This window comes from Diabrotica virgifera, chromosome 2, assembly GCF_917563875.1.
Source record: "Diabrotica virgifera virgifera chromosome 2, PGI_DIABVI_V3a".
NCBI classification, from domain to species: Eukaryota; Metazoa; Arthropoda; class Insecta; order Coleoptera; family Chrysomelidae; genus Diabrotica; species Diabrotica virgifera.
This window is the reverse complement of record NC_065444.1, coordinates 76,269,728-76,290,675: the sequence shown is the minus strand read 5'-3', so window position 1 is coordinate 76,290,675 and position 20,948 is coordinate 76,269,728. Positions and strand designations below refer to the sequence as shown.

The 20,948-nt window shown below is 33.7% G+C and overlaps 1 protein-coding gene across 2 annotated transcripts in view; it reads right to left on the bottom strand.

The window, feature by feature from the left end:
• The window catches only part of LOC114334513 (V-type proton ATPase 116 kDa subunit a 1), a 189,568-nt gene that overhangs the window by 125,115 nt on the left and 43,505 nt on the right, over window positions 1-20,948 (bottom strand). Inside the window, exon 1 of one of the 2 annotated variants that reach the window (XM_028284565.2) lies at window positions 13,771-14,000. The exons of the other annotated variant lie outside the window; for it this stretch is intronic. The gene's annotated coding sequence lies outside the window, so the exon portion shown is untranslated. Of the gene's footprint in view, window positions 1-13,770; window positions 14,001-20,948 lie in introns of those variants that run through there. 2 annotated transcript variants of the gene reach the window in all.

Genomic DNA, 20,948 nt, shown 5'->3' with positions numbered 1-20,948 from the left:
TTATTCTTACACTTTTTTACGTATATTTCATTATTTTTGAGATATTATGAAAAGAAGGTGGTTTTTTTTAAATTCGAAAATTTTTTTTTCTTAAAATCATGATTTTTTTTAAAAAGTATATGTGTTCTAAAGTAGCGAAACTGCTAGAATCCATCAAACTCTTTATATTAAAGTTGATTCTAGACGGAATACAATTAATTTTAATTTTGGTGGAAATGGTACTTATGAAATCCATTGATTTAAAAAAACCATTAGATATTCCTCTTTTTTTCATTACAGCTCACTCATTTTACCCACAAAAGACTTTTAACAGTGCTCATTTTAAAGTTTATTTTAAGCACTATAAAATCCTTTCTCATTAGCATGCATAAAATTTATTCGCTCTTCGCTAAATGGCATCGATTAAATTTCACACAAAACAAAAAACAGCTTTGATCTTCAATATCTCGCTTAATTCCAGGCAACCAAACGACGTTTTTATAACGTAAATAACACGTCATAAAAATGACCAATTGACGTGTTTTTTTTAATGACGTAGTACCGACGTTGAAAATCACGTGTATTTTTCTCATCGATTTGACGTCAAAAAGGTGACGACTTTTATACGTCGGTAAAATCACGTCTTTAATACTTTCAAAAAGTGACCTCTTTCAGATGTTTCAAAATAGGTAGTATAAAAAATAGGTAACATGAAACCTATAGGTCTAAGTCCCATGTGTCGAAGATATACTACCATTTGTTTAAGATCGCTTGTGCATTAGAAGCAATCTAACATTGATTCTGCATGATTGTACCAGCCCTCGCATTATAGAATTTTCACCATTTATGTATAAGTATACGTACCTACTTACTGTGTCAAAACTGAAACAACATATATAAACTAATAAATAATTTATTAACAAATTATTCTGCATACTTAAAGTCTTAATTTAACGGTGTCCATTAAATCAAAAAGAATCATGAACAACTCATTTTGGAATACCTGTATACAGTAGTACATGAGCATAGCTAAATCTTGTAGACTGCTGAAGCAATCTTAGAAGGCTAAACATTAATTTAATTAAACTCGATAATACATAATTAATTCATTAACAGAAAGTAAACATAACCTCAAACAGTTGTCAAGAAGCATATTGCATTAAACTAACTCACTGAGCAAAAACGAATACAAATCTCTTAATTAACACGTTTCTTCAACTAAATTCTAAATGAAAAGTATTTTATTACACAAGACACAAACCACGTAAAGAATGAATGAGAAATTTCTTATGAACATTATTTAACGAAATTGTTTGGAGTAATACAAACAAGCTCCTCCCAATTTTGTGAAGTCAGACTTAAACTGTCTGAAATAAAAACGTTTTTTAAACGTATTTTAACGTCATTAATGTTACGTATTTAAAACCACTTACAAAAGACGTCTATATGACGTAATTTTCAAACACGTGTATATATTCAACTAAAACTGACCTTTCCTCGACGTTATATGACGTCACTTGGTTGCCTGGGATATTGCACTTTGGGAACACTCTTTAAAAAACAAATTGGTTCATTTTTGTACCTGCTACAATTTTGTTCAGTATAATATTATCGCTAAAATGCATATTTTTGGAGATATTTGCAAAAAACTGTTGAAAATCGTGAGAAATTTCCGAATTTTCAATGGTCAATAACTTGAAAAGTGTTGGGTTTTTCAAAAAACTTTAAACAACTGTTTTTACTTAAAATTCGGTCTTCTATCGATATCTGAGGTTATTTTGAAAAAACATTCCACCACCGAAAAGGGGTGGCAGCCACCCCCAGGGTGAAAACGGAGTTCGGGTCAATATCACTTTTGAAGTTAAGGGTAAGATAAGCCTAATTCCAAAATTTCATGTAAATCGGTTTATAGTAAAAAATTTCTGAGCTAAAAAGCTTCAATGACTGTACTAAATGGAGAGAAGATTCGGAAAGTAAGACAGATTCGCATTACCATAGTCTACCGGACATTATAGACACACCTGGCGAATTTGAACATCCCCGTAAGATTTAGACACCCCTTAATCAAATTAGAACAAACTGTGGAAGACTCCCTCTACAGATGGGGTAAACTTCCCTCGCCTTCTTGTGACTGCGGCGCTGCAAGACGGATGATCAGACATATAATTCAGGACTGCCCAAACAGAGCATACACAGGCGACCCTATAGACTTTGTAATGGCAACCGAAGAGTCAATAGAATATATAAAAAATGGACATCTCTTTGTGATGTATTGTATAAGGCATACATCTAAATAATTACCTATTCTGTGATGTAAGCCATATGCTAAATAAATAAAATATTATTGTAATTAACTTAATATATGTTTATTAATATACAATAAAAATTGTAAGAAATATTGGAATTGACAACCTTCACCAATGATGCAATGAGAAGGACGGGCGGTAAATTATTTCCTAAGGGAATTTAGTTTTGTAAGTAAATCTTTATTCTAATTCCATTTTATTTAATTAAGTACATAAATAATTTTGGTTAACTCTATAGAAATTAATATTGCAATAATACATCGTTGTAAAGCCGATTTTTCGTATTGCAACGAAATTGAAAATGGTTATTCATTTTTGATTTACATGTTTACTCTGATTGGAGTACGAATGGAACCATTATCGTTGGAACTTTACCACGCTGAGCAGATATGACGTGAATTATAAATTGTAAAATTCCCTCATCTTCTTTAGTCTCAGCATCCGTTATGGCTTGCAAATTTTAGAAGCCTCGGAGGTGTAACCAAAAAAGGTTCCCATTGTTTTCAATCTGGTGGGATGTAGAGTAATATTTTTGATGTTGTTTTATGTGCTATTAGATTGAAAACTTAGGCTTAAAAAAATTCATTTGAATACAACCATATTCCTGTCGTATATATAAGGTGTAAAATAGTATTCAACTATTTAACTATTCTAGAATTAAGGTCAAGTGAGTTGGTAGATTTGGGTCACAAATAAATTAAATAAACAGTAATTACCCAAAACAGTTCTGTACTTAATTGAATGCTGAACATGTTTTATTATGTTTATAATGAAACTTTTATAATGTTATCTAACTTTCATAAATCATATCTTTATAGTTGATATTGCACAAAAATCTTGTACATTTTTGATAAGCCACAGATACATATTTTTGTTAATATTTTTTATAATTAAAACGAAATATGGAATAAGTGCTAATATTTATTAATTTTCACAAAAGATTTGGCACAGTGGAGCTAAACAAAATACTACAGGCGCTTATAGAATCCAGGCTAAATTTAAAGCACCAAATACGGTGCTAGAACATGCTTTTAAGAATTTGGATTGGCTGAAAGAGGGAGTAAAAATAGATGAAGAATATCTAAACAACTTAGGTTTCGACAATGATATAATTAATCATAATAGCTAAGGATCTAGGAGTGGCAAGAGAGATGGTACAGGAACTCGTTGTGGCTACAGTTAATGTAGGTTTAAATATAAACATCTCGAAAACAAAAATAATGACAAATTTGGTACCTAACCAGAACATCAGTATTGATATTGATATTGATAATCAGACCCATGAACTGTGGAAAAGAATCGGTCTTGGGTGAGCAGCATATGGAAAAATGAGAGAAGGTTTTAAAAGTGAGCTGCCCACATGCCTGAAGAGAAAAATATTTGAACAATGCGTCCTTCTAGTGGCAGACCGACAAAAATGGAGGGAAATAGTAAACGCGACCAAGACTCACATAGGGTTGTAGAGCCAAATGATGATGATGATGATGATGATATCCTTCTAGTATTGACAATTGACATACGGGGCAGAAATACTTACTTTAATAAAAGCCTCGGCTATCAAACTGAGAGTCACACCAGGGTCGTAACTACGATGTTGGGGGCCCCGGGGCAAATGTGATCTGGGGCCCCCTACCGGGAGGTCTGGGGAATTTACCACCAGCGCAAGGGGGGGTCCGAAAAAATGTTTGATATTTAACCCCCTGAAAGCGCATTTTCCCTCCTATATGAACACCACACTCTCTTCTTTCTTATTTTTCAGCATGTCCTGCAATAACTATAAAATTAGCAGCGCTAATGATTACAGCTTCATCTGTATCTGACATTGCGGACGGATTATCAACGAATGGGTTCGTTCGCTACAATGTAAATGGTCTTACTTTGTACCGAACGAATAACCAAGTGAACACCTACGAATTCGTTCCTTCGTTCGTGTTCACTTTGATTTAAAAGCACTTTAAGGTGCCTTAAGCTACTGCAGTGTGAACCAAGCACACTCAGTGACAGTGAAGCTGGTCAGTGTACTGGTGGGACTGATCCTAATGTGCTCATTTTATCTTATGTATACCTTTCTTTTCAATATGTGAATCCTTTCACGTACCAAGATGTGGTCTGGGGTAAATTGATTAAGACAAAGTAGCTGGGACCTGGGGTCCCTATTCCGGTTGCATTTTAGTTTTTATTTCGCCAAAATAACTAATTTCCTTAGTCATAATTTATATGTTTACGAAAGGTCTCAGGGGCCCCAGCTTAGCCCGGGCCCCCCTCTTCCAATGGCATTTTAGGTTTTATTACGCCGAAATAACTAATCTCTTAAGTAATAATTTAAATTTTTATGTTAAGGTCTCGGGGGCCCCAGCTTAGCTCAGGCCTCAGGGGCCCTGTTCTGTTCCAATTGCATTTTAGTCTAAAAGACTAATTTCCCCAGTGAAAAATTAAAATTATGTTGTGGTCTTTTTAAAAGTGTGTCATTTGAAAATATTTCGTTGGGATCGGCTTTTAAAATACATATTTTTATTTTCCTCGTTAAAATCTATGCACGGGACCCCCCTTGGTCGGGGGCCCCGGGGCACTTCCCCGGTTGACATCATCGAAACGATAGCTAGGCTAAAAGGGAGATGGGCAGGACATATAGCCAGAATGACAGATGGACGATGGACAAAGAGGTTATTGGAATGGAGACCAAGGGAAGACAAGAGAAGCGTCGCGTCGGTCGACCACCTACACGATAGACTGGATGAGAGTGACACAGGATCTAAGGGGTTGGAACCAAAAGGAAGAGGTCTATGTTCAGCAGTCTTTTGAAGCTAGATGATGATAACCTAAATGTAAATTAATATGGAAACAATGGAAATAAGATAGAAAAATGTCGACAGTAGTTCATGTAAGAGAAATTGTTAATAAAAAAATGGAATTAAAGTTAACGAAAAGTAAGAAAATGTTGACGGTTTTACATAATTTACAGCGTGTTCAAGGCAAACAATTCCTATAAAAATATTTTTAAATAATAATATTTTTGCATATAAGTTCAGCTTATATGAGAGTGAATTGTTTATTGTTCATAATAATAATTAATTTTTATGATTATATTTCCAATATAAATGCCAAGTAATGGATATAAAAGCATGAATTATAATTATTATAATATATATTAAGGATCGAGTAATCTCAATGGCAATAAACGATTAGTGTGTAAAATAAATGATTTTACAACAATTACAAGATGATAAAAATCAACAAATATTTGCAGATGCATTTGTAAAACATTTGGGAAAGAAAAATCCTAAGGAGAATCTTTGTGCCTGTGCTTGATGAAGCAGCAGGACAATATAAGATAATAACTAACAAAGAGCTCGAAGAATTTTACCCAGACGCCAACATAATAAAAGAAATAAACTCCAGAATGGGCAGGGCACCTCAGAAGACATTCTGACCAAAGAAGAGTAAGGCAGGTAGTGTTGCACAAATGCAAGACGAGACTTATACAGTCTTGGTCTTGGTCTTGCGCCAGTACACCTGGTCTTGGTCTTGGTATTGAACTCCCGGTCTTAGTGTTGGTCTTGGTCTTGCAGCAAGAGTCTTGCAAGTCTCGCAGTTGCCCATTAGCCTATTGCATATCTTAGAACAACATAACAGAGAGGTACATTTTAAGCATGAATATCATAGCCATAGTAAAGACTAGCCAAATTAATAAATACCTAAACAGCTGACACCGGGTGGGGTTTGAACCCACGATCTAAGTGATACCTGTCTATGTTCTAACTAACTAAAGTTAAAACTACCTCTTAAAACCCACAAAATTTCATTTGCATATCTCAACCGGTTGTAGAGCAATAAATAAATCGTCAGTTTGTAAGAAAAATTTCAACACTCTCCATTTGGGAAACGAAGCATTTATAAAGTAAACGTTTATGAAGCAAACTGTCATTACTTTTTCGTGCAGAATTACGTATTAAAGTATGCCATACTTATTTAAAAACATCCTGTATTTCAGTACCTAACTTTTTTATTATTCAATATAAGTGAATGAATAAAAAAACATAATGCTAAGAAAATATGAGGCTATAGTTGGGTTTTAATTTCAGTATGCTATTGCATGCTTGAATAATAAGTTAGCATAATGCTAGAATATTCCACAGAGTAAGAAAAAACACGGTTTGATTGGTACACCCGGTATACAATGACAATATTTGAGCTATGTAGCAACAATAATATTACAGCAATATTTATAAAGAATAAGACAACATATTAAAAAAAAATCAATTAAATCGGACAACAGGTTTAGGAAATTTGTGACATTAAAAATGACCCGTTTTTAAGGTGGTGCGTTAATTTTTTGGAGAAGTGTATATGTATCGTTAAAATAATATTTCGGTATTTTGATTACACGATATCTGGCATTATCTGTACTTTTGTCTCGTATCATTATCTTATGATAGTTTTAAACAATAGCAGCGCTGTTTCGCCAAATTTTGTTTAGCCGAGTGACCTCATAGCACAGTCAGCATAAACAATACTTGTTCTTGCAGGCTTAGTCTTGTTCTTGCTCAAGCCTTACACGGTAAGTCTTCGTTTTGGCCTTGCTAAAATTAGGCGGTCTTGGTCTTGGTCTTGGTCTTGGTCTTGCTAAAACGCAAGAACAAAACCAAGATTGGAAGAACAAGACTGATTTTGGGCAACCCTAAAGACAGTTATCTAGCATAGGCGCCCTTCGATTTTTTTAAATTAGTATTTTGCATAATACCAGCAAGAAAAAAGCTCATTTTGGCGTCCCCAAACAGGGGCGCCCGCCTGCAGTGCATTCCTTGCAGGCCCGTTATCGCCAGTCCTGCTCCGGGGGGTCGCTTTTGATGATATATTTATGTTAAGCTATCCCAAAAACCCTCAAGTAATCTTTTTGCATCAATTTAGTGCCGAGAACCCTCGAAACTCCAGATGACGTGTCTTAGCAGTAATCCTGCTCACTAGATGTATCGGGGGTCGGTTCTGATTCGGTATTCGTGTTCAGTAAATTGAATGCATTCTATGCACTTTAAAATGCAATCATGCAATTCCACCCATTTTTGTATAGTAGACTTTTTTCCTGACGTCATCCTGAACACAATGCAAAAAGTTGCAAGTCTCTAGGTACTGTATTTAAAAATCAATTTATTACGGTGTTTTAGTGCTAAATGCCCTGGTCTATTTTAGCAATATTATAAACAAACCAAGTAACAGTACAGAAACAAAAACAATGCAAATTAGATACTTCGGTACAAACTGAATGATTCAGCCTTTTGAATAATTAATCAATTAATTGATGCATCTAATTGGAGTATTTTTCACTCGTGACTACTTGTGATACACGTATGTTAATAACCAAGAGGAATTTTTTGCATATTCATCCGTAGTATAATTATGTAATAAATTCATACCTAATAACATTCCAAGTAAATAATTTTATATACTTCCTTATAAAAAAATTGTAATGTAAATAGTAGTAAAAAAAGGTTGTTTTCATTCAAACTTAAGATCGTTATTTTTGGCATTTATTTTTATTCGCAATATTTTGACATAGCTGCTAAAAGAAAATAATAGTTCTTGGGCCAACCATTTAAAAAAATATTACCTAAACTTTGGTGCGTCCGACAACTGGAGTAAAGTTTGTTTAGCAGTAAATGGTTGACTTCAATGGTCAATACTTGTACTGGTACTTCAATAGTATGAAAGGTCCGGTTTCACGTAAAATTTAAATATGTTTGAATGTTTGTTTTTTTATAATTTTAGCAATTAAAATAGATTTAATTTATTTTAAAACTCATTTGAAAACATTAATTTCAGGTATATAAGGCAAAGCAATATATTTTACATCCGTTTTTTTGTTTTTGTCGTCGTAATTATTGTAAATTTTATGGATCCTTTGCTTTATTATAGGAGTACCGTCTAGTCAGTGTTAATTGTCCAAAGACCAACTCTGTCTACCTCGTTTGCTAATCGCTCCGGACCGGTCTTAATAATGGGCCAAGTCAGATAAATTTAATAATATTTATGACCGCACTAAACATTTACTGCTAAAACTCCGTCAACTTGCAAAATGCCGTGAACTTTACCCTTAAAAAGTTGACGGATTATAATCATTAGTAGTATTAATATTACCAGTAAATCGCAAGTATTTTTTTTATCAAACAATCATCATTCTCTTTGCCTTATCCCTATGCGGGGTCGGCTTCCCTAATTGCATTTCTCCACACAATTCTATCTTGGGTCATATCAATGTTAATCCCCTTTACCAACATGTCCTGCCTTATCGTCTCCCCCCAGGTCTTCTTTGGTCTTACTCTCCTACTCCTTCCAGGAATCTGCACTTCAGCTATTCTTCGTATTGGGTGATTAACGTCTCGACGTTGAACATGACCAAACCATCTTAACCTATGCTCTCTCATTTTGGCATCAATTGGTGCCACACCTAGACTTCCCCTAATATACTCATTTCTAATTTTATCCTTCTCTGTCACTCCACTCATCCATCTAAGCATTCTCATTTCCGCCACATGCATTCGTTGTTCCTCTTTCTTTTTCACTGCTCAACATTCAGTTCCGTACATCATAGCCGGTTTTATGGCTGTTTTATCGAATTTTCCCTTCAGCTTCATTAGAATTTTTCTGTCACACAACACACCACTCGCTTCTTTCCACTTCATCCATCCAGCCCTAATTCTACTGCATGCATCTCCATCTATTTCTCCATTACTCTGTAATACCGATCCCAGGTACTTAAAACTATTGCTTTTTACAATCAGTTCACCTAACCATTCAAAGATACCATTTTATTTGTAGTAACTCCATCTTTAAATGAACATTCCAAATACTCTGTTTTTGTCCTACTAAGTTTTAAACCTTTTTCCTCCAGAGCTTGCCTCCACTGTTCCAGTTTTTGTTCTCTTTCACTGTTTCCTACTAACACGACATCATCAGCACACGTTAAGCACCATGGAATGTTACCCTGTAGTTTCGCTGTTATCTGGTCCAAAACTAATGGGAATAAATACGGACTAAGCACAATCCTACTTTCACATGAAATTTATCAGTCTCTCCCACACCTGTCCTAACACTAGTCGTTACTCCCTCATACATCCCTCACAATATTTACATATTCACCAGGGACTCCTTTCTTATTGAGTGCCCACTACAGAATCTCTCGAGGAACTCTATCATATGTCTTATAATGAAAATTTGCATCTGTTGTTGATCTGCCCTGCATAAAGCCAAATTGATTTTCGGATATTTCGGTCTCTTCACGTATCCGTCTATCAATTACTCTTTCCCATATTTTCATGGTGTGGCTAAGCAGTTTTATAGCCCTGTAGTTTGTACATTGTTGTATATCTCCCTTGTTTTTGTAAACAGGTACCAGTATACTGCTTCTCCATTCGTCTGGCATTTGTCCAACTTCCATAATTCTATTAAATAGACCTGCTAACCACCTTGTTCCTGTCTCTCCCAATACTCTCCATACTTCCCCAGGAATATCATCTGGTCCTACCGCTTTTCCTTTCTCTATTTTTTTGAAGCGCTTGAGACACTTCCTCGTTTGTTATTTTGGTGACCATTGCTGCTACTGTCTCCGTTGACTCTACAGGCTGTCTGTCAAATTCTTCATTTAATACGCTGTCAAAGTACTTTCTCCATCTCTTTTTGACATCCCTTTCGTGAACTAGTATTTTATTATTTTCATCTCGGATACATCTAATCTGATTAAAATCTTTTGCTTTCTTTGCTCTCTGTTTGGCTATTTTATATATCTTCGTTTCGCCTTCCCTGGTATCAAGTTGATCGTATAGGTTTGAATACGCTTCTGCTTTGGCTTTTGCTACTGCTACTTTCGCTTGCTTTTTCGCCACCATATAGTTTTGAAGATCTGTGTCGGATCTGGTTTCTTGCCACTTTTTATATAATTTTCTCTTCTCTTTTATTTTTCCTTGTACTTCCTTTGATCACCACCAAGTCTCTTTATCCTCAAACTTTTTTCCTGACGTTTTCCCAAGTATTTCAATAGCAGTCTCTCTAATACTACTGACCATTTTTCTTTAAATTGTATTAGGGCTTCCTTTCATGTTCCAGCATATTTTTTCTACTATTCTTCTCCTGAATAGACCTTCTTTCTCATTTTTTAGCATCCACCACTTGCCTTTTTGTGGTCCTCTCCGATATTTTTGTTTAGTTTCGCTTTTTTACTTCGATGTCCAGAACAAGCAGCTTATGTTATTGGCTTGCTTACTGTCTCACTAACTATTACCTTGCAGTCCTTGCATTCACGTATGTCTTCTTTCCTTATCATGAAGTAGTCTATTTGGGATTGATGTTGTCCACTTTTGTAGGTAATAAGTTGAGTTTCTCTCTTTTTAAAGAATGTGTTAACAATCGCCATATCCAATGCTGTTGCTAATTCAAGCATGTCATCTCCAGCTTCATTTCTAGTTCCAAAGCCTAATCCCCCATGTATTGCTTCGTATCCTGCCTTGGCTTGGCCCACATGTGCATTTTGACCTCCTATTATAACTTTCTCCTCTGACGGAATATCACTCGGCGGGCGTAATTTCGGCCGGTAATCCCTTGGTCTACCTGCATAAATCAAGGGGTACCATTTATGACAGGGGTAATTTCGGCCGAGGGGTTGATGTTTACGATGAGATTAAAATATTGGTAATTACACTCCTGGGGTACTCTACACTCTAATACCCGAAAGTTAGGTTTTGACGAAGCGTTAGGTCTTCCTCCTTTGAAAATTGTACTGTGTAATATATAATATAATATATTAATTTTTTAAAATTAGCAAAATTTCGGTTCAAAACGAATAAGAAGTAATTAAGAAGCAACTTAAAACCTCCGGCCGAATTTACCTACCGGCTTTTAGTACCTGCCCTTTTTCCGGCCGAAATTACATCCGCCCATATCACTCAGGACGTCTCCTAATTGGTCATAGAAAGCTCTTCTTTCATTCTCACCCAGACCTGTTTGGGGAGCATACACACACAACATTCAATACCTCTTTATCAATTACAAAATTCACTGACATCATTCTATCATTCGTTCTTACAACTTCCACTACCACTATTTTTATCAAACAATCCTGCAAAAAAATCATTGTTGATGACTCCATAGTTCGCCCTCTATACGGGGAGGGAGACGCACGCAGCATAAAGAATCATAAAATGTATACCCTCACAGCTGATTCTTGCAGGGTTGTTTAATAAAAAACTTACAATTTAGTGGTAATATTGTGCAACAAATTTTTAAGGGTATCTACTCCAGTTGTCGGACGCACCAATGTTTTGAAACCTCTATACAGTCTGTTCCAACGAAAATTTGACCCCCCAGAAATTCAGAAACCAAGAGCTCCTTCAAAATCTAAAAAAACACGTCAATTTATATCGGGAGGGGGACGGATTTTCATGTAAAATTCATGCCCTCAAATGTAACCCCCTACTGCCCCGCATCAACCACCTCTTTTTTAAATAGCAAGTGTGGTCGAATGGCACATCATTTGAAAGGTAATTTTTTTCTCTACACGATGCTCTATTTTTTTAATTTACGTAATAAGTTTGAAGATAATTTTGGACTTTATATTGGAACAAATTTATTATAAATTAGTTAAATCCAAAATTATCTTTAAAGTTATTCCGCAAATTAAAAAAATAGAGGGTCGTGTAGAGAAATAAAATACCTTTCAAATGATGTGCCACTCGACTACACTTGCTTTTTAAAAAAACTGGGGGGGGGGCAGTAGGGGGTTACATTTGAGGGCATGAATTTTGCATAAAAATTCGTCCTCCTTCCAATACAAATTGACGTCTTTTTTAAATTGTGAAGAAACTCTTGGTTTCTGAGTTTCTGGAGGGAGGGGTCAAATTTTCGTTGGAACAAACTGTATTTACGAAACACCCCCCTCCCGAAAATTTTTTTCCGAAATAGAAAAGTTCGACTCGACATGAATAACTGGATAAAAAAGTCTCATGAGGTAGGTAATAATTCTTTTTTAATGGTGGACCCAACTGTGTAACGCGAGAGACCTGAAATACTACGAAAAATGAGTTCATTAGATTCATAGATTTTAAAAAGAGTTTCATAGATTCCAATCCTATGAAGATGCTCTGGAAAAAGGCCGTGGTTAAGATTTAGCCGAGTTATTAACGAGGAATGTACTTTACTACCTACAGTAGTAAGTAGTAGTTAAAATGAGGAATATTTTTTGATAATAATGGATAAATAGAAAAGTAATAATTATTTCTTGGTGTCTTCTGATCTCTTTATATTTCGACCTTCACTTTTCCTACCAACACTCCTGATAATATAAAATAGATCTTTAAAGTTGAAAATGTTTGTGATTTCTGGTATCTCAGATGTATTTTTTTGCCATTCTATCCACTATTTCGTTATCAATTACTCCACTGTATCCTTTAACCCAGAGTACAGTCACTGTTTTTTAATGAATTTTAGTTCATGTAGTACTTTTTGATATCATAAGTTTTTTTTTTGTCTCAAAAATTATAGGCCCTGGCCTAGTATGATGATGATGTGGTGTTAGTAGAAACTAGAGACAGGAATTTATAATTAAAACTGGAACAGTGGAGGCAAGCTCTTGAGGAAAAATGTAAAACTTAGTAAGACAAAGACAGTTTATTTGAAATTTTCATTTGAATATGGAGTTAGTACAAACAAAACGATAACTTTGGATGGTGAACTGATTGTGAATGTGAAAAGTAATCGTTTTAAATATCTATTAATGTAGACATTTATGGTGATGGCGGATGAAATTTAGGAAGAAATCTAATTATTGTAGAAGCCTACCGGCGACCCCACATAGAGATAAACGCAAGTTATGACGATCAGAATCAATAAGACAATAAGACCTATCGTAGCAGCGTTACCATATTTGGCATTTTTGACATTTAAACAAATTTCTTCATTTACAACAATCCACTATGAATCGGGCAGTAAAACTTTGTAGATTTCCTTGCTCTACTTGTCAGATCCGCGTCGACTTTGCCGCTGTTTTAGCTAATATTTAATTATGATATAATTACTTGATCATTGCAATGTAACTCGTGACTTAAAAGTTCTTTAAAATAACAAATTTTTGATATTTTTCAAAATTTTATCCTATAAAGACATATAATATGAGAGAATATGTTTATATAAGAAACTAATATATTATACGATATTTGAGTGCGCGTTTTAATACAGTTAAAAGTTAAAACACGTGATCCACTAATCCAACTAAAATTTATACTTTATAAGTAAAACTAGAAGTATTAACAAAAATAGATGTGAACGGTTCCTAAATTACGTAAAAACATTTTATTTTAACAAAAATATAAACGTTAAAGTTGAGATATTGTTTTTTGAATTCGCTCGCCGATAAAAGTTGAAAGGTCATGAACAACTATCCATACTCGGGTCAAAATGACTAAAGATTGAATTAAGGTCGAAAGTAGTTATTAAAACTCACCCTTAACACTAAAAAATTGGAGCACTGTTTTTTTAAATCACCACACCTTTGAAGGCAGCTGTTGTAATGAGCGATATAGTTGCCGTCTGTCACATGATTTTTAATACAGCGCGCTGGTATGTGTGTGTACTTAAGACGAGGTTGTATGAATTAGGAGTTAACTTCAATTGTTTGATAAGCTGATGATGCGCTCGGTTTTCGTTTGTTTCTCGTGAGATTGACAAGGAGCCTGACATTGTAATCACGGGGTTTATCGATAATTGATGGCATCTATAAAAATCTTTACTGATTTCGCTATTGTACGCGGAGAATTGTGTGTTTGAGTGGTTTTACGTTTTTGATTTATTCTGTATTGTTTAGTAATGCACAATAACAGTAGGCATATACACTCCTCGGCACAAAAGTCCGCCACTAAATATTTTTTATTAAATTTATTAATTTATAACTTATAAATTTTAACGTCAAAATTTAACTAAACGAGGACAAAAATGTAGAAATCGGCAAATGAAAGGGTTTTTAAATACCTTTTTATATACCACCAAAAACCTTTCTCAATATTTGCCTCTCCCAAAGCTCTAACTTTTTTCTTCTTTCTGATTCATTGTCCAAGTTTCACATGCATACAACACCGTTGGTCTCACTATTGTTCCATATGTTCGAATCTTGGCTGCCCTGAACATGTTCTTGTTTTCAACAGTGCGTTTAGATTTAATCACGGGGTTTATCGATAATTGATGGCATCTATAAAAATCTTTACTGATTTCGCTATTGTACGCGGAGAATTGTGTGTTTGAGTGGTTTTACGTTTTTGATTTATTCTGTATTGTTTAGTAATGCACAATAACAGTAGGCATATACACTCCTCGGCACAAAAGTCCGCCACTAAATATTTTTTATTAAATTTATTAATTTATAACTTATAAATTTTAACGTCAAAATTTAACTAAACGAGGACAAAAATGTAGAAATCGGCAAATGAAAGGGTTTTTAAATACCTTTTTATATACCACCAAAAACCTTTCTCAATATTTGCCTCTCCCAAAGCTCTAACTTTTTTCTTCTTTCTGATTCATTGTCCAAGTTTCACATGCATACAACACCGTTGGTCTCACTATTGTTCCATATGTTCGAATCTTGGCTGCCCTGAACATGTTCTTGTTTTCAACAGTGCGTTTAGATTTAATCATCCTACTGCTTTGCTACCTTTCAACAACCGTTTATCTATTTATTTCTCTTCGTTTTCTCTATTTGTAACTGTTACTCCAAGGTACCTACCGTAAAATGGGGTGACTTTGACCGATTTTGTACTTTAATCCTATAAAAATCATATTTTAAATTTTCCTACATTTTTCTATATGCAAATATGTTATGGGTTTAGGCGTCTACTTTCAGTAGCTTAGATTATAATTACAAGCAAATAATCATGACTTAGAAAAAAAAAATAAAAAACCCCATCTGGGGGGAAGTTGACCGTATATGCATTTTGCCTGTAAAATTATTTTTCTTGTAAGTGGGGTTAATTTGACCGTTTTTTAAACCATTTTTTCTTAATTCGTTATATCGGTGGATTTAACAACCCTTGGAATATTAATTCTTTTTTTTTTAATTAAAAATGAATTCTTAGATATTTATAAATTTGAATCGTTAAAAATAATTTTAAAAATTATACAGGGTGGCTGAAGTATATCACAATAGATATTTTCTATGTTTTCGGTCAAATTCACCCCAGCGGTCAAAGTAACCCCATTTTACGGTACTCAAATTCTGTTACCTTCTCAAATTTATGCTTTCTGTCATTCGTACTTAGAGTGATCCATTTATTTTTCCCTGAATTTCTCCCTCTCATTTTCATATAGGTACTTGGTTTTTTCTTAGTTTATAGTCAGGCCATCTTTTCTAGCTTCTTCTTCAAATTTTTTGAACATTTTTCGAAGTTCTATTCTTGAACGTGTCAGAAACACCAAGTTACCTGCAAAACCTATGCACTATTGTCTTTTGTTCAGAATCATGACGCTTATCTGGATATTGGTTCGTGGTTCCTCTAATTATCTTTCCTAGTACTAGGTTGAATAAGTCTGTTGATAGAAGGTCTCCTTGTTTTAATCCTCTATTGACGTTAAACTGATTTGAAAAACTTACTTTGATCATGACTTTATTGGATATATTGGTTAGTGTCATTTTAACTAATCGTATCAGTTTCTCTGATATTCCTAGCGATCTCATTGTTTCCTATAGTTCGTTTCGCAAGAGAGAGTCGTAAGCCTACTTAAAATCGATAAAGAGCATTAGTATGATATAACTGATCCAAAAGATGGCATAACCCAGACATTCAAAGTGAAAGTTATTTGGTCAGCCCAACACCAAATTGTTCTATATGGTCCACATATTGTTCAGTAAAACGTTACACCATTTTTGAGCGTCCGGTTTGGGGGGGGGGAGATGGGGGAGAAGTCGGTAAATTAGTAGATTTTTTTAGGTTTTTCGTCAATATTTATAAAACTATGCTTTAGCGTAAATAATGTTCTATACAAAAATGTTCTACATACAATTTAAAACAAAAAATATTCTATACATAATAGTTATAAATCAACGGTTCCAGAGTTACGGAGGGTAAAAAGTGGAGGTTTTCAATACTTTTTATATTTATTGGGCAATTGATGATGATTTTGGGTGGTGAGGTTGACGTTTCTTCAATGACGTATAACTAACATACAATCGGCCACTGAAATAGCAAATCCTGTTAAAGAAAATTTCTTTCATTAGTAATAATATTATAAATTGCTCATAAAATATAAAAAGTATCGAAAACCTCCACTTTTCACGCTCCGTAACTCTAGAACCGTTGATTTTGTAACAATTAGGTATCGGACCTTTTTTGTTTTAAGTTTTGTGTAGAACATTTTGGCTTAGAATATTGTTACGCTAAAGCTTAGTTTTAGAAATATTGACGAAAAACGTAAAAAAGTACTAATTTACCGACTTCTCCCCCATCTACCCCCAAGTGTAACTTTTTACTGAACAATATGTGGACCATATAGAAAAATTTGGTGTTGGAGGAAAACTTTTACTTTGAATGTTTGGGTTAGGCCTTTTTTCGGACCAATTATAATATACTACCTCCGTAACTTTGGAACCGTTCATTTTAGAAGGATTATGCATAGGACGTTTTTTATTTCAAATTTAATGTAGAACATTTTTGTATAGAAGGTTGTTTATGATAAACCTCATAGTTTTAGAAATATTGACGAAAAACGTAAAAAATACAAATTTACCGATTTCTCCCCCTCTCCCCTCCCAAACCCGACGCTCAAAATGACTTCTTTCTGAACATTATGTAGACCATATAGAACAATTTGGTGTTGGAAGATAACTTTCACTTTGGATGTCTGGATTTGGGTCTAGTTATACCATACTACTTAATGTTGTTCTGAAGCTATTTCCTTGTGGCATTTTTATACTGAACTATTTTAAATGGGAAATAAGCCACAATTTTACCAAAAAAATGAATTTATTAACGTTTCGACGCCCAAGTCGGGTGTCGTTGTCAAAATACAAAATAATACTAAATAAACAAAAATGTTGTTGCTTAGTAAAAAATTCTTCTAATAATGTATTTAATCTTACTCATTTATATAGGCAATTCAGGCATGTATTATACAATTTAAATGAGCTGCGTTCCTGGGACGACTTTACTAAAAGATAGTTCATTCGATTACATGAAATCAACCCCAACTCAAGAATATCCGCCACAAAAAATCATAGCATGTGATCTGTCTTTAAAAATACAACAAATGCAACGATGGCAGTAAAATTCTCGCGCTAGAGATTCCATAGTAAATCACGAGGGAAAACCAGGAAAAACCTCGTGATACTATCCCGACATCATTTTAATAAATTCATTTTTTTGGTAAAATTGTGGCTTATTTCCCATTTAAAATAGTTCAGTATACCATACTACATGCAAGCTACGATTTTATTCGTAACTATTGTTTTGTAATAATTTTAGCATAAAAATTTGATCAGTTGTTGCTCTTCTCTGATTCCTTGTCTGAAACCAGCCTAGTAAATTCTCCTATTATCTCTGATTCTTAGGTTTTTATTCTGGTTCTTGTAAACTTTACCAATACCATACCACTTCTAACCTTTATCACCTTTCTTGTGAATTGGGCCGATGAGTGCTGTGTTTCATTGCTCTGGCATTTTTTCGTTTTCCCATAATATATTATTTATAAGTCGGCTATTTTTTGTTGCAGTATATTTCCTCCTACCTTTAATAACTCTGCTGGGACTCCGCTTTTCCCGGTACCTTCATTTATTATTCTTTATAGGTTATTTATTACTGCTATTATCTCCATTTCTGTGGGTTTTTGTGTTTGTTGTGGTTCTGTTTTGTGTATTTTCTGTTGTTCTATTTCTTGTCTTTCTTGTAGTATTTCAATTTATGTTGAATTAGGAGTTAACATCAAATTGTTTGATAAGCTGATGACGCGGCCGGTTTTCGTTTGTTTCTCGTGATCATAGAGAAATAACAACAATAACTTGTTGTTATTTCTCTATGCTCGTGATATTGACAAGACAAGGAGCCTGACATGGTAATCACAGGGTTTATCGATAATTGATGCCATCTATAAAAATCTTTACTGATTTCGCTATTAAATATGAACGATTATGCAGAGATTTGTGTGTTCGAGTGGTTTTAAGTTTCTGATTTATTCTGTATTGCTTATTTATACACAATAACAATCGGCATATTTAATAATGTATTACACAATGTATAAAAACAAGGCATAGCACAACAAACTAAAAATACTGCTTTAAATTTTCGTGGGAGCTATATTTACTTTCTGTGGTTTTCCGGGTTTGACCAAAATTTTTCAACGTGGAGTCAAATCCAGGAAATCTCAAAAAGTATATTATATTCAAAGTATATATAGGTAGATATACACAGTGGGGAATTAGTGCGAGGAAGTCCTATAGTTTGTCGTAAGAGATACGAAAAAAAGTTATTTAGGTAAAAGTTGGTAGTCTAGGCGCCAGAGGGGTCACCGTGTCCTCTTCAATTCTGATCGACAAACTCAACGGTTTCTTATGGATTTTTGGTTGCTGATTACGAATTTCGAGGGTGGATTTCGACCTAAGTGGTCAAAAAATTGTTATAAACAATTTAATTGTTTATAAGGCTCTGGCTCATAAACTAAAAGAGATAAAAAAATGTTTCAAAACAAAATTTGTTCCTTAATAAAAAACGAAGAAAAAACATTTACGAAACTTAAATCCAACAATTAGAACTCACGATATTGTAAAATTAGTGTACAATGCAAATTGAAAATTGCAAAATAAGTATTTTTCTAAGCTTTATCGATCGTAACTCGGCTTCTACTTCTACCTACTCGGTTCATGCAAATGAGCCTTAGAAGATTTCATTTTAAAGCATAATTAATAGGCTTCTAAACAAAGTTTGTTAAACTAATTTAGCTTCATTTCTTTTAAAGTTATACCCGTTTGAAGTTATAATTTTCTTAAAAAATTGTACATTAATTTGTTTATAAGGGTTTCAAGCAAATTTGAGCTATAAACATTTATAATTTAATTAACAATAATGATAGAAGTACTCAAAAGAAACAATTTGAGCTTATGAAAATGTTCGTAAGTTTATTTTTGGCCAAGATATCGATATTTTAATGGCGAGCTATGAGGCGCAAGACTATGGGCTCACAGTCAAGTAAGTGACGAAATTCGTAGCCAAAATATCGATATCTTGGCCAAAAATAAACCTACGAACATTTTTGTAAGCTCAAAATGTTCCTTTTGAGTTCTTCAATTATTATTGTTAATTAAAGTATAAATGTTTATAGCTCAAATTTGCTTGAAACCCTTATAAACAAATTAATGTACAATTTTTTAAAAAAATTATAACTTCAAACGGGTATAACTTTAAAACAATGAAGATAAAGTAATTTAACACAATTTGTTTGGAATCCTATTAATTAAGATTTAAAATGAGACCTTTTAAGGCTCATTTGCATGCATAGAAGCCGAGTTACGATCGATAAAGTTTCGAAAAGTACTTATTTTGCAATTTGCATTGCGCACTAATTTGCGCACTAATTCTAATTGTTTGATTTAAGTATAGTAAACGTTTTCTTCTTCGTTTTTTATTAAGGAACAAATATTATTTCAAATATTTTTTATCTCTTTTAGTTTATGAGTCAGAGCCTTATAATAATTAAATTGTTTATAACAATTTTTTGACCATTCGGATCGAAATTCATCCTCGAAATTCGTAATCAGCAGCCAAAAATCCATAAGAAACCGTTGATTTTGTCCATCAGAATTGAAAAGGACACGGTGACCTCTATTTGGCGCCTAGACTATGGGGCACAAGACATAATTTAAAAATATTTTAAAATTTTTAAAATTTAAAAATATTTTAAAATATACCGGGCCATTCGTAGTCACACAAACTTATGTTTTTTTAATGGAACACCCTGTATATTTTGGATACATGGATTTCGGAACATTTTTGGATTTTCCTCGATATCTTATTTTTTTTAAATACAAGGTTTTGTAATATTATACGAGCTAGTTTAAAAGATATTAAGTTTTTCTTATTAATTTAGTAGCAATATTCACACCCTGTAGAATTGTAGTGATTTGACATCAGAATTTCTGTTTATATTCAAATGATTTCTAATATAGTCTACTATTGTTAAAAATGATTAATATAGCGAAATGTTTAATTATTGTATAGAGGGTGGGTCAAAACTCGGAATAAGTATTTTCTGAGCAGCGCGATTTTTTTCAAAGATTGTTCCGTTCAAAGTGGCACTTTGAACCGATGAAACTTACAGATCATATTATAAACAATATACAAGTAAAGTAACTTGTGAAGCGGTAACGATTATTTTCATTTGGGATGCTAATTAGGGGGTGATTTTTACGATTTTTTTAACAAAAAAAAAAGAGATCAACATTATTTTGAGCTTAGCTTATTTACTTTTGGTATTTTGATGTGCTTGACTCTTTGGTAATTTCACGTTGAAATATTCGATTTGGAATTTGGCGTATAAGAACCTACCTACTTTTCATTAGCTAAAACTCTGCTTCTACTGGGTCTACAGACTTCATGTATACACCATTTTTTTTCACTTTTTTATATGCAAGATTTTTGCTAAGAA